Source organism: Arachis hypogaea, chromosome 11 (genome assembly GCF_003086295.3).
Source record: "Arachis hypogaea cultivar Tifrunner chromosome 11, arahy.Tifrunner.gnm2.J5K5, whole genome shotgun sequence".
NCBI lineage: Eukaryota > Viridiplantae > Streptophyta > Magnoliopsida > Fabales > Fabaceae > Arachis > Arachis hypogaea.
The window spans coordinates 71,359,853-71,370,896 of NC_092046.1; the positions used below are offsets into that span (position 1 = coordinate 71,359,853).

At 37.2% G+C, this 11,044-nt stretch overlaps 1 non-coding gene across 1 annotated transcript; it reads right to left on the minus strand.

Annotated features, from left to right (window-relative positions):
* Nucleotides 1-5,648: 5,648 nt before the first annotated feature.
* On the minus strand, nucleotides 5,649-5,756 carry LOC112725784 (small nucleolar RNA R71). Its single transcript, XR_003164867.1, has one exon. It is a non-coding gene; the product is annotated as a small nucleolar RNA R71 (small nucleolar RNA).
* Nucleotides 5,757-11,044: the final 5,288 nt, after the last annotated feature.

Genomic DNA, 11,044 nt, shown 5'->3' on the forward strand with positions numbered 1-11,044 from the left:
TGAATGAATTTTTGTGGAACATAGAAGAGAGATAGAACAAAATGCCTTGTGAGTTTTTGAGCTTTAATGAGTGGTTACACATTCTAACTACTATTTTGTTCATGGTGTGCTATATCTCTTCTATGATTGTGATCTTGATTTTGCTTGATTCTTTATTTCCAATATTTGATGTCTTGAATGCATTTAGCATGATTGAGGCCATTTTTGAATTAAAGTCACTCACCCATATGGACCTACCCTTGCATCTACCTTTGTTAACCCCTTTTGAGCTTTTTTCTAATCCCCTTTGTTTTAATTGTTAGCACATCACAACCCCAAGCAGAAAACCATGAATAACCTTGAATTTCATCTTTAATTAGCTTAGGTTGAGATGTGTGTGTCATTTAAGTGTGGGGGAAATTTTAGGAAGCATTGGTAGAGGCATAAAAGTAGTTTTTTTTGGGTATTCATTGAAAATTTGAAAAATGGGTGCACATTCATGTATCAATTTGCTTTAACCATATGCATTTGTCATAGAAAAAGAAAAAGAAATAGAAAAAGACAAAAAAATGAATGAAATGAGAAAAAAATAAGATAGGACAAAAGTTATCCCAAAGAAAAAGGAAAAAAATGAATAAGGAATGCATATGCATTTTGAATAGAAACTAAGGCATGAATGTGTGAAAAGAAGTAATGGGTGGTTAGAATGCATTTTTTGTGGGTTGTTTGATATAGGTTGAGTTGGATACTTAAGCTTATCAAAGATTCAATCTTTTAGTCCACTTAGCCATATATTCATCTTACCCTTATCCCAACCCCATTACAACCTTCTAAAGACCTCATGATACTTGCATACATGCATCAAATACTTGTTGATTGTTAGATAAAAAGCAATTTCTTGAAAGCATGATTAGAAGAGACTTGAGTGATAAAACCCTACACACCAAGTGATGAGAGTGTATACACACTTAGTGAGGGTTCAATTACTAAATTCTATGTTTCCACACCTCGTATCATGTATTCGTGCAAGTTGCTTCATTTTGATGAGTGACTCAATTCTTTAGATTTTTGATTGTATTGAATTAATAAGTTGATTACCCTTTGATCATTCTCCTTGTTTGGTTTAGCATGAGGACATGCTATTGTTTAAGTGTGGGAGAATTGATGAGTCCATATTTTCCGATATATTTTAGCTTGATTTGGATGGATTTCATCACATAAACTCACCTTAAGCACTCAAATAGCATACTTTTGTGTTATCTCCCAAATTTGGACTTAAATGTGAAAACATGTATTCTTGTGCTTAAATTAATGATTTTAATTACAATTTCAAGCCATTCGATGCCGTGATATGTTTTGTGAGTGATTTTAGGTCATTTTGGCAAGAATAGATAGGAAAAAGTGGAAGAAAGCATGTACAAGGGAGAACACATGAAAGAAACAAGGAAAAGCACACACAAACAAATGTGCATGCGCAGAAGCTTGCGTGCGTGCGCACAAGAAGGAATTTGTATGTGTGCGTGTGATGAGCGGATAATTTATACACTTTTTGGCATTGTTTTTACATAGTTTTTAGTATGATTTAGTTAGTTTTTAGTATATTTTTATTAGTTTTTAAATAAAAATCACATTTCTAGACTTTACTATGTGTTTGTGTGTTTTTCTGTGATTTCAGGTAATTTCTGGCTGAAATTGAAGGACTTGAGCAAAAATCTGATTCAGAGGCTGAAGAAGGACTGCAGATGCTGTTGGATTCTAACCTCCCTGCACTTGAAGTGGATTTTCTGGAGCTACAGAAACCCAATTGGCGTGCTCTCAATTGCGTTGGAAAGTACACATCCAGCGCTTTCCAGCAATATATAATAGTCCATACTTTGTACGAGTTTTGACGATGCAAACTGGCGTTCAAACACCAACTCCCTGCCCTATTCTGGAGTTAAACGCCAGAAACAGGTTGCAAATCAGAGTTAAACGCCAGAAACAGGCTACAACCTGGCGTTTAACTCCAAAAAGAGACTCTACACATGAAAGCTCAATGCTCAGCCCAAGCACACACCAAGTGGGCCCGGAAGTGGATTTTTACATCATTTACTTATCTTATGTAACCCTAGCTACTAGTTTAGTATAAAAACTACTTTTATTGATTTATTTCACATTTCTGGTTAGTCTTTGACCAATTTTATGTTCAGAGATCACGTTTAGGGGGCTGGCCATTCGGCCATGCCTGGACCTTCATCACTTATGTATTTTCAACAGTAGAGTTTCTTCACACCATAGATTAAGGTGTGGAGCTCTGCTGTTCCTCATGAATTAATGCAAAGTACTATTGTTTTCTTATTCAATTCAAGCTTATTCCCATTCTAAGATATTTGCTTGCACTTCAACATGATGAATATGATGATCCGTGACACTCATCACCATTCTCAACCTATGAACACGTGCCTGACAACCACTTCCGTTCTACCTTGGATTGAGCGTTTATCTCTTAGCCTCTATTCCGAAAGATCAGAGTCTTCGTGGTATAAGATAGAATTATTGGCGGTCATTCTTGAGATCCAAAAAGTCTAAACCTTGTCTGTGGTATTCCGAGTAGGATCTGGGATGGGATGACTGTGACGAGCTTCAAACTCGCGAGTGTTGGGCGTGTGACAGATGCAAAAGGATCAATGGATCCTATTTCAACATGATCGAGAACCGACAGATGATTAGCCGTGTGGTGACAGCGCATTTGGACCATTTTCACTGAGAGGACGGGAAGTAGCCATTGACAACGGTGATGCCCAACATACAGCTTGCCATGGAAAGGAGTATGAATGATTGAATAAAAGCAGTAGGAAAGCAGAGGTTCAGAAGGAACAAAAGCATCTCCATACGCTTATCTGAAATTCTCACCAATGAATTGCATAAGTATCTCTATCCTATTTTATATTTTATATCATAATTATCAAAATCCCATAACCATTTGAATCTGCCTGACTGAGATTTACAAGGTGACCAATGCTTGCTCCAAGCCGACAATCTCCGTGGGATCGACCCTTACTCACGTAAGGTTTATTACTTGGACGACCCAGTGCACTTGCTGGATAGTTGTATCGGAGTTGTGAAAAATAATTTGAGATTATAAACGTGCGTACCAAGTTTTTGGCGCCATTGCTAGATATCACAATTTCGTGCACCAAGTTTTTGGCGCCGTTGCCTGGAATTGTTCGAGTTTGGACAACTAACGGTTCATCTTGTTGCTCAGATTAGGTAATTTTCTTTTAATTTTAAGCTTTTTGTTTTTATTATTTTTATTTTTGAAAAAAAAAATTATAATAAAATAAATTATTCTATGTTCTTCAAAATTTTTAAGAATGAATTCTAGAGTTTCATGAGATATGTTGAATCCTGGCTGGCTGTTAAGCCATGTCTAATCTTTTGGACCGAGGTTTCAACTATCTTTAGAAGAGCTTCTTTGTCTTTCTCAGCAATTTAGCTTTTGTATGTAATGATCTGCTAAAGCTCGGCTGGCCATTCGCCATGTCTAGTATTTTGGACGGGAGCTTTCACTGAAAGCTTGGCTGGCTAGTAAGCCATGTCTAATTCCTAGACTAGAGCTTTAGACTAACATTGCATGATTCCTGGAATTCTCATTAAAAATTTTGAAATCCTTATTTTTCTTTTTCCAAATAATTTTTGAAAAATACAAAAAAAGTTAATAAAATCATAAAAGCAAAAAAATAATTTTGAGTTTCTTGTTTGAGTCTAGTTCCAAATTGTAAGTTTGGTGTCAATTGCATCTTTTTAATTTTCATTAAAATTTTCGAAAACTCATGCATGGTGTACTTCATAATCTTCAAGTTGTTCTTGATGATTTTCTTTGTTTGATCTTTGCATTTTTATGTTTTGTGTATTTTCTTATTTTTCATATACATTTTCAATTTGTTAGTGTCTAAAGTTTAAAAATTTCTAAGTTTGGTGTCTTGCATGTTTTTCTTTTCTTAAAAATTTTCAAAAATAAGTTCTTGGTGTTCATCTTGACATTCAAAGTGTTCTTGGTGTTCATCTTGACATTCAAAGTGTTCTTGCATGCATCATGTGTTTTGATCTTGAATTTTTATGTTTTGCATCATTTTTATGTTTTTCTCTCTCCTCATTAAAAATTCAAAAATAAAAAATAAAAAAATATCTTTCCTTTATTCTTCTCATAAATTTCGAAAATTTAAATTGATTTAGTTATAAAGTTTTAAAATTTAATTGTTTCTTATGTATCAAGTCAAATTTGCAATTTAAAAATTCTATCTTTTCAAAAATCAAATCTTTTCCATTTTTCTTTCATATTTTCGAAAATTCAAATTGATTTTCAAAAGTCTTTTTCTTATTTTATTCCATATTTTTCAAAATCTTTACTAACAATTAATGTGATTGATTCAAAAAAAATTTTTTGAGTTTGTTATTTGTCTATTAAGAAAGGTTCAATCTTTAAATTTTAGAATCATATCTTTTAGTTTCTTGTTAGTCAAGTAATCAATTTCAATTTTCAAAATTAAATCTTTTTAATTTCCAATTCAAATCTTTTTCAAAATGATTTTCAATCATATCTTTTTCAATTTCAATCATATCTTTTTCAAAATTAATTTCAAAGTCTTTTCTAACTTCTCACCCTTTCAAATTTGATTTTCAAATCTTTTTCAATTAACTACTTGACTTTTTGGTTTATTTTTAAAAGTTTTCTATTTCAATCATATCTTTTTCAAAACCACCTAACTAATTTTCTCTCTCTAATTTTCGAAAACTCCTATCCACTTTTTCAAAATTTTTTCTAATTAACTAATTGTTTTAATTTTTAATTTTACTCCTTCTCTTTTTAATTTTCGAATTCTAACTAATATTTTAAAATAAAAACAAAAACAATTTTTTTATTTATTTTATTTAATTTTCGAATTCTTTCCCCTCTTATCTATTTCCATTTATTTATTTATCTACTAACACCCTTCCTCCACTCAAAAATTCGAACCCACTCTTCTCCTCTGTGGTCGAATTCTTATCTTCTCCTTCTTCTATTCTTCTCTTCTTATACTCACATAAGGAATATCTATACTGTGACATAGAGGATTCCATATTTCCTTTTCTGTTCTTTTCTTTTTCATATGAGCAGGAACAAGGATAAGAACATTTTTGCTGAAGCTGATCCTGAACCTGAAAGGACTCTGAAGAGGAAGCTAAGAGAAGCTAAAGCACAACTCTCTGGAGAGAACCTGACAGAAATTTTCGAAAAAGAAGGAGACATGGCCGAACCTAATAATAATGGTGGAGATGCAAGGAAGATGCTTGGTGCCTTTATTGCACCCTCTTCTAACTTTTATGGAAGAAGCATCTCACTCCCTGCAATTGGAGCAAAAAATTTTGAGCTTAAGCCTCATTTGGATTCTCTAATGCAGCAAAATTGTAAGTTTCATGGACTTTCAATGGAAGATCCTCATCAGTTTTTAGCTGAATTCTTGCAAATCTGTGACACTGTCAAGACCAATGGAGTTAATCCCGAGGTCTACAGGCTTATGCTTTTCTCTTTTGCTGTAAGAGACAAAGCTAGAACATGGTTGGATTCACAACCTAAGGATAGCCTGAACTCTTGGGATAAGCTGGTCAGTGCTTTCCTGGCCAAATTCTTTTCACCTCAAAAGATGAGCAAGCTTAGAATAGAAATCCAAAGTTTCAGACAGAAGGAAGGAGAATTCCTCTATGAAGCTTGGGAAAGATACAAGCAACTGATCAAAAGGTGTCCTACTGACATGCTTCCAGAATGGAGCATCATAATTATATTCTATGATGGTCTGTCTGAGTTGTCAAAAATGTCATTGGACCATTCTGCAGGAGGATCTCTACACGTGAAAACCCCTGCAGAAGCTCAGGAACTCATTGAAATGGTTGCAAATAACCAGTTCATGTACACCTCTGAGAGGAATACTGTGAACAATAGGACGCCCCAGAAGAAGGGAGTTCTTGAAATTGATACTCTGAATGCCATATTAGCTCAGAACAAAATATTGACTCAGCAAGGCAATATGATTTCTCAGAGTCTGAATGGATTGCAAGCTACATCCAACAGTACTAAAGAAGCATCTTCTGAAGAAGAAGCTTATGATCCTGAGAACCCTGCAATAGCAGAGGTGAATTACATGGGGGAACTCTATGGAAACACCTATAATCCTTCATGGAGAAATCATCCGAATTTCTCAGGGAAGGACCAACAGAAGCTTCAACAAGGCTTCAATAATAATGGTGGAAGAAATAAGTTTAGCAATAGCAAGCCTTTTCCATTATCTTCTCAGCAACAGACAGAGAATTCTAAACAGAGCCATTTTGGCCTAGCAACTATAGTCTCTGATCTATCCAAGACCATACTAAGTTTCATGAATAAAACAAGGTCCTCCATTAGAAATTTGGAAGCACAGGTGGGTTAGCTGAGTAAGAAGATTACTGAAACTCCTCCCAGTACTCTCCCAAGCAATACAGAAGAAAATCCCAAGAGAGAGTGCAAGGCCATAACCTTACTTGGTGTGGCCGAATGCCCAGAGGAGGAGAAGGACGTGAATCCCAGTGAGGAAGACCTCATGGGACGTCCTCTGGACAGAAAGGAGTTCTCCTTTGAGGAACCAAAGGAATCTGAGGCTCATACAGAGACCCTAGAGATTTTATTGAACCTTCTTCTGCCATTCATGAGCTCTGATGAATACTCTTCCTCTGAAGAGGATGAAGACATCACTGAAGAGCAAGTTGCTAAGTATCTAGGAGCAATCATGAAGCTGAATGCCAAGTTAGTTGGTACTGAGACTTGGGAGGATGAACCCCCTTGTTAACCAAAGAACTGAATGCATTAATGAGGCAGACATTACCTCAAAAGAAACCAGATCCCGGAAAATTCTTCATACCTTGTACCATAAGCACCATAATAAACCTCATGCCCCTCTCTGTAATGGAGAAACTGGGAATCTTTGAGGTACAAGCTGCAAGAATCTCACTAGAGATGGCAGACAAATCCATGAAACAGGCTTATGGACTAGTAAAGGACATGCTAGTGAAGGTTGAAAGCCTTTACATCCCTGCTGATTTCATAATCCTAGACACTGGGAAGGATGAGAATGAATCCATCATCCTTGGTAGACCCTTTTTGGCCACAGCAAAAGCTGTTATTGATGTTGACAGAGGAGAGTTGGTCCTTCAGTTGAATGAGGACTACCTTGTATTTAAGACTCAAGGTTCTCCTTCTGTAACCATGGAGAGGAAGCATGAGAAGCTTCTCTCAGAACAGAGTCAAACGAAACCCCCACATTCAAACTCTAAGTTTGGTGTTGGGAGGCTACAACCAAACTCTAAGTTTGGTGTTGAGAGGCCCCAACCTTGCCCTGATTATCTGTGAGGCTCCATGAAAGCTCACTGTCAAGCTATTGACATTAAAGAAGCGCTTGTTGGGAGGCAACCCAATGTTATTTAATTATATCTATTTATTCTCCATTGCTATTTTATGTTTTCTTTAGGTTGATGATCATGTGAAGTAACAAAAACAACTGAAAAATCAAAAACAGAATGAAAAATAGCATTAAAAATAGCTCACCCTGGAGGAAGAGCTTACTGGCGTTTAAACGCCAGTAAGAAGCATCAAACTGGCGTTTAACGCTAGAAAGAAGCATCAAGCTGGCGTTAAACGCCAGAAACAAGCACCAGACTGGCGTTTAACGCTAGAACAGAGCATGGAATTGGCGTTTAACGCCAAGAATGGGAGAAAAGCTGGCATTAAACGCTAGAAACAAGCAGCAAGCTGGCGTTTAACGCCAGACATGCCTTCTAAGGGCGTTTTGCATGCCTAAATGGAGCAGGGATACTAAGTCCTTGACCCCTCTAGATCTGTAGATCCCACAGGATCCCCACCTACCCCACCTCTTCTCCTCTCCTCTTCACACCTTTTCATAACACTCTTCCCCAAATACCCTTCACCAATCACCTCCATACCTCTTCCTCAAATACCCTTAACCACTCACATCCATCCACTCTTCCCTATAAACCCCACCTACCTCCAAAATTCAAATTATTTTCCCTCCCAAACCTAACCCTAATGGCCGAAACCTACCCTCCTCCACCCCTATATAAACCCCTTAACACTACTCCATTTTCACACATCACAAACACTACTTCCCCCCTGGACGAATACACTCTCTCACTCCATCTCCTCCATTTTCTTCTTCTTCTACTACTTTCTTTCTTCTTTTGCTTCAGGACGAGCAAACCTTTTAAGTTTGGTGTGGTAAAAGCATTGCTTTTTATTTTTCCATAACCATTAATGGCACTTAAGGCTAGAGAAACCTCAAGAAAGAGGAAAGGGAAGGCAATTGCTTCCACCTCTGAGTCATGGGAGATGGAGAGATTCATCTCAAAGGTCCATCAAGACCACTTATATGAAGTTGTGGCCAAGAAAAAGGTGATCTCTGAGGTCCTTTTTAAGCTCAAAAAGAGCGAGTATCCAGAGATCCGACAAGAGATTAGAAGAAGAGGATGGGAAGTAGTCTCCAATCCTATTCAACAAGTCGGAATCTTAATGGTTCAAGAGTTCTATGCAAACACATGGATCACTAGGAACCATGATCAAAGTATGAACCCGAATCCAAAGAATTGGCTTACAATGGTTCGGGAGAAATACTTAGATTTCAGTCCGGAAAATGTAAGGTTGGCGTTCAACTTACCAATGATGCAAGAAAACGCACGCCCCTACACTAGAAGGGTCAACTTTGATCAAAGGTTGGACCAAGTCCTCAAGGACATATGTGTGGAAGGAGCTCAATGGAAAGTTGACTCAAGAGGCAACCCGGTTCAATTGAGAAGACCGGACCTTAAGCCTATAGCTAGAGGATGGTTGGAGTTCATCCAACGCTCTATCATTCCTACTAGCAACCGATCCAAAGTAATTGTGGATCGGGCCATCATGATCCATAGTATCATGATTGGGGAGGAAGTGGAAGTTCATGAGATTATACCTCAAGAACTCTACAAGGTGGCTGACAAGTCCTCCAATTTGGCAAGGTTAGCCTTTCCTCACCTCATTTGCCACCTCTGCAATTCGGCTGGGATTGACATAGAGGGAGATATCCTCATTGATGAGGACAAGCCCATCACTAAGAAAAGAATGGAGCAAACAAGAGATCATGGACCTCAACAAGAGCATGAGGAAATTCCTCACCATGAAATCCCTGAGATGCCTCAAGGGATGCACTTTCCTCCACAAAACTATTGGGAGCAAATCAACACCTCCCTAGGAGAATTAAGTTCCAACATGGGACAACTAAGGATGGAACACCAAGAGCACTCCATAATTCTCCATGAGATTAGAGAAGATCAAAGAGCTATGAGGGAGGAGCAACAAAGACAAGGAAGAGACATAGAGGAGCTCAAGAACACCATTGGTTCTTCAAGAGGAAGAAGACGCCACCCTCACTAAGATGGACCCGTTCCTTAATCTCCTTGTTCTTGTTTTTCTATTTTTCGGTTTTTGAGCCTTATGTTTTATTTATGTTTGTGTCTTTACTACATGATCACTAGTGTCTAAGTGTCTATGTATTAAAGCTATGAATGTCCTATGAATCCATCACCTTTCTTAAATGAAAAATGTTTTAATTACAAAAGAACAAGAAGTACATGAATTTCGAATTCATCCTTGAAATTAGTTTGATTATTTTGATGTGGTGGCAATACTTTTTGTTTTCTGAATGAATGTGAAGAACTGGAGATTGATGGTTTAGAGGTTATAGCAAACTCTCGTTGTAAGTATAGTTACTAAACCAAGCAATCAACATTTCTTACAAACGTTTGGGTTGTCACAAGTAACAAACCCTTAAAAATCGTTAACCGAGTATTCAAACCTCGGGTCGTCTTCTCAAGGAACTGCAGGGAAGTATGTTCTTATTATTGGCTATAAAGGTTGTAATCGGGGTTTAGAAGATGAGAAGCAAGTGATTTAAATGGCAATTAAAATCAATAAATAACTGTAAAGCAACTTTTGGCAGGGTAAGAGAAATTGGAAGTCCAACTTGGTTATCTCTCTCAACAATAATGAAAGTTGAATCTAAATTCCACTTAGTTAACCTTTACTAAAGTAAAGGAAAGTCAAGGGACTAATTAGTTTGACCTTCGAATCCTATTTATTTCCTAAGAAAAAGTTGGGATTATTGAAGTTCAGTTCAATTAGCAAGATAGTGATTATCAGTTATATTGAGTTTGATAATATTGAGTTACTGATTTCTTAACCAAGACCAAAAAGGGAAAAAGTAAATTGCTGGAATAGAATATCTTCAGATTGGAAACAATGGTAACACAAATTAAAGAGAAAGCAATCAATAACTGAAATACCTCAAATATCATTAATTCAAATAACAATCTGTAACATGGAATAATTCATAAATTAAATTATAAAAGTAAATAATCAACTCAAGTGCTGGAATAAATAAATAAAAGTGAAAAGGGAAGCTTAAAACAAGAAACATAAAACCTGGATCGAGAGTCACTCTTAAAAACTAAGAGAAGTCCTAAATCCTAATCCTAAGAGAGAGAGGAGAGAACCTCTCTCAAACTAAATCTAAATCATGGAAAGTAGTAAAAATGCGAGCTCTCACTAGAATGGATGCATTCCCCCACTTTATAGCCTCCAATCTGTGCTTTCTGGGCTGAAAACTGGGTCAGAAACAGCCCAGAAATCGCCCCCTGCGTATTCTGGTACGTTCAGGTCGCGGACAAGTGACGCGGAGGCGTCGTCCACGCGGCCGCGCGGATTAAAGTTCGCAGATGCGACACGTCCGCGTGGATCATGTGTTCGCGTCGTATAGCATTAGGGCAACTATGGCATATTATATATCAAATCGAAGCCCCCAGACGTTAGCTTTCCAATGCAACTGGAACCGCGTTGTTTGGACCTCTGTAGCTAAAGTTATAGCCGTTTGAGTGCGAAGAGGTCAGGCTGGACAGCTTAGCAATTTCTCCAACTTATTGTATTCCTTCCACTTTTGCATGCTTCCTTTCCATCCTCTGAACCATTCCTGCC